Raw genomic sequence first — 4,562 nt, forward strand, 5'->3', positions numbered from 1 at the left:
CAATGCTGGCATATCTGCTGCCTCACAGTAAACTAGAGACCAGGGTTCGACCCTCACGTCAGGTACTATCTCTGCAGAGTTTGTATGTTCTCCCTGTAACCGTGCGGGTTTCTTCAAGGTGCTCCAGTTTCCTCCCACAAGCCATGCGGGTTTGTAGGTTAATTGGTCTTTTAAATGCCACTAACGTATCTGGATTCAACCACTGCCCTCTTTTAAACGTTGCCCCTCTCACTTTAAAGCAAAGCTCTTTCGTATTCGATATTTTAATCCTAGAAAAAAGGTGTGACAGTTAAATAACAGCCTAGTTTGCCAACTCAAACACCCAGGGGCGAAGGCGATTACGAAATATGGTGAATACTGCCTGGTCCAAGCTAACTAATACGATTGCGGAGTTGGTGAACCACATTCCTTATTGAAGGTTATTATTGCACTAAACTGACTGTCATGAAGTAGGGTCTCGACCCGAAAAGTCGCCCATTCCTTCTCTCCTGAGATACTGCCTGACCTGCTGAATTACTCCAGCTTTTTGTGAATAAATACCTTCGTCATGATAACTGATGTCAAGAGGGAATTTGTTGAACATCAATTATTACTTAATTGTGATATATCAAGATCACTAGATTCAGGTGTGGTTCGAGATGATTGAAAATTTGTCAGTATTACACAAGAAGGGAGCAAAGCAGAATAATGAGAACCGGTTAGACTGACTTCTGTGGTTGTTAAGATTTTAGAATCCATTGTAAAGGAAGAGGTTATGGAGTTCATGTGAAAGTAGACCGAAGTCAGCATGGTTTTGTGAAGGGAATGTCTTGCCTGGAAAATCTGCTGGAATTCTTTGAAGAAGAAAATTGCAGGATCGTGAAAGGAGAATCAGTATATGTTGTTTACTTAGATTTTCAGAAAGCCCTTGATAAGGTGCCAAACGTGAGGCCGCTAATGAAGATGAGAGCCCATGGTATCAAAGGGCAGATATTAGTATGGATAGCACGTTGGCTGGATGGCAGAAGGCAACGTTGCAAAAAAGGGGGCATTTTCTGGTTGGTTGCCAGCGAGTAGCAGAGTTCCACAGGGCTCGGTGCTGGTGCACCAATTATGACTTAATTGTGATATATCAAGATCACTAGATTCAGGAGTGGTTCGAGATGATTGAAAATTTGTCAGTATTACACAAGAAGGGAGCAAAGCAGAATAATGAGAACCGGTTAGACTGACCACCTCACCTCACATCCGGAATCTTGGAATCATCCTTGATCAAACCCTCTCCTTCGACAAACACATCAAACACATCACAAAGACAGCCTTCTTCCACCTCAAAAACATTGCCCGTCTCCGTCCATCCCTCTCCTCCACAGCTGCAGAAACCCTCATCCACGCCTTCATCACCTCCCGTCTGGACTACTGCAACAGCCTCCTCTATGGCGCACCCTCAAAAATCATCAATAAACTTCAATACATTCTTCAATACATTCAAAACTCCGCGAAACAGTTCCAATACTGACTGAGCCCCACCAAAGTTTATGCAAACTGAAATTTGACATATTTATCATGAGAAGCTGGCCGCTATACGCTACATGAAAGAAAACAAAATGCTGAGCGGGTATTTGTACAAACAAGGAACGACAGATGTTGCTTTGCAAAGGAAAGACCTGAAGTACTGGTGTAACTCGGTGGGTCAGTCAGTATCAGTGGAGTACAGGGCCCTGGTGAGACTGCACCTGGAGTGATGCATGTTTCTCCGTTCCCTGCAAATCCATGCACCTGTTTCAAAACCTTTTAAACGGCACTTCCACCACCATACTTGGTAACACGTTTCAGGAACACACCACTTCTCTGTTGCAGAGAAAAACATATCCTACATGACTTTATCTCCTAATTTCCACATTTCTTCAAAACTTTATCTAGTCCATTGAAAACGTAAGTATTTCTAGCAGGTTTGCTGCTTTAATATGGGCTTTCATTAGATCAAAATATTTTGCAAAGCAGTTTAAAAAATAAGCAATCCTACCTTGAATTTCCCTTGAATACGAAACTGTAGCTGTAGAAAAATGCCTTTTAAGCAGAGCAATTCAAGCAAAACGGGCACAGGTGAAGAAAATAAGAACTTAAAGTTGTTATCATTCGTACTTGGTCCAAAAAAAACAAAATTTAAGTGTCATTAATGTGTAGATTTTTTGAGTCGCTGTACGTCTTGGAGTTCTGCACCTCTTGACTACAATGATTTATTAAAAACAGAGAACAACTCCTCAACCAGTGTGCACCGCCCAGATTGAAATAATGATGACAGCATAACAATTATACCTTTGATAGAATCTGACACAGTGTTATCCGTACCTGGAAACAATTAAATCTTACTTTAAAACTGAGTAAATTATCTGCTTTCCTCCCTATTGCGAATAACCCTTCTTTTAAACCGTCTGTCTTAGATAGAGGATTTGCTCAATGGAAAAGTTATGGAATTAAAAGGGTGGGAGATCTTTATCATAAGGGAACTTTTCTTTCTTTTCAGGAGTTACAGCAGAAGTACGGATTACATGTTAATAATTATTTTAGATATTTACAGCTTAGAGATTATGTAAAATCACACATGCAAGAATACAAGTTTAGAGGTCCAGAAATACTTGATGTATGCCTGAATCGACATTATAATTCAAATAAATTAATATCCTTTATTTATAATACTCTCCTTGACACTGACATTCCGTCATCAGAATCTTATAGACGAGCATGGGAGGACGAATTGAATCAACTTATAATGCAAGATATATGGGATGAAAGTTTACAACATATACGTCAATGTTCATTAAATACTAGACATTCCTTAATACAATTTAAAATAATACATAGATTACATTATTCGAAGACAAAATTAAATAGGATTTTTCCTAGTATCTCTCCTATTTGTGATAAATGTCAATTTCAAGAAGCTAATTTAACTCATATTTTCGTAACTTGTATAAAAATGCAAAACTTCTGGTTGGAGATTTTTAAAATAGTTTCTAAAGTTATTAACAAAAAATTAGATATGGATCCAAAATTAATTATATTAGGATTATCAGGGAACATACTACAAATTTTACAGCAAGTCAGGTACATTTTCTTAATTACAGTCTAATAACTGCGAAAAAATTAATACTTAAATTTTGGAAAAAACCAATAACCCCCACAATTAAAATGTGGACTACGGAAATGACAGAGACCCTGCATTTGGAAAAAATAAGATTTGCCTTAATTGACAAACCTGAGTTATTTTTAAAAATATGGTCTCCTTTTATTGAATTTTTAGAAAAGTAAATGGGTTTGGCACAGGACTAAAATAAAAATGTTAAATTAAAAGTTGTAACTTGAGTTAGGGGTTGGATGTACTGTTATTGTCTCCCGTGTCTACTCCCTTTAATTTTTATAGTTAGATCCTTTTTTTTTTAATATATATTTTTTAACCCTCTTATTCTCTCTCCCCAAGTTTATAGTTTTTTTTTTGTTTTTTTTCTCTACTTTCTCTCTTCAAAAATTTAAAAATTGAAGCTATGTAAGAACTCTGTAACAAATGTGTTTTAAAAAAAAAAATTATTTGTACATATGCTTTTCAAAAAAAAAAAAAAAAAATCTGACATTTAACCAATTATTGAGACATTTAAGTAAAGAAACCAAATAATTGCTGGATTCGGTATAAACAAGGACCTGCAGATGCTTTTTTTCAATCTCTTACCTTGCCGGAGATGTGATTGTTTTCCGGATCGTATCTCCGGTCGCTCTGGAGCTGGAGGCCTAACCTGGAACGGCCTAACATCGTGGAGCTGGAGGCCTTACCTGGAACGGACTTTGAGCCCCCCCATGGACTTTACAGCTGGGCGTGCAATACCTTGCCTGGATCGATGCTCCAATGCGGCCTGCGGATTTTAATATCAAGGAGCTCACAATCTCAGGTTGTGACTGGTCGGGAGCTTCAAGCCGTTAATAAAATGTGATTGTGATTCCACAGTATCCCCCAGCCCCTGTATTTTGTAAAACATAATTCACATCTCTATCCCAGTGTCTTCTATGGAAAGCTAACTTTAAATAAGGATTTTAGCAGACCGTGGACCCGTTGGGCCCAAACCTCTCCTACATTGGTGCAGCACCCTGTCCTCCCCCCCTCAACTCCCTCCTCTCCCCCACTCCCTCCCCCCTCTCCCTCCCTCCTCCTACCCTCCCCCTCACCCCCACCCTCCTCCCCCTTTCCCCCCACTCCACCCCCTACCCATCCCCTCCCCCCAAATCCATCCCCCCAAACCCCCTTATCCTCCCTCCCTCCACCCCTCTCCCTCCCCCCTCCCTCCCTAGGAGATAGATTTAAACTTTAAAATGTGAATAGCTTTAAATATATAACACCGATTTCAATAAAACGACTTGCATTATCACTAAAGTGACGATGGTGCGTAAGGTGGGCCTAAAATTGTTGCACTATCGTGTACCGTTTCGGCTGAAGTTTGATCACAAACAAACAAACAAACAAACGAGAGTTTTAGTATATAGATTGTAAGGCACCTTTATTAATTCTATGTCATAGCATGCTTTTACAAAGT

Source organism: Rhinoraja longicauda, chromosome 29 (assembly GCF_053455715.1).
Source record: "Rhinoraja longicauda isolate Sanriku21f chromosome 29, sRhiLon1.1, whole genome shotgun sequence".
In the NCBI taxonomy this organism is placed as follows: Eukaryota; Metazoa; Chordata; class Chondrichthyes; order Rajiformes; family Arhynchobatidae; genus Rhinoraja; species Rhinoraja longicauda.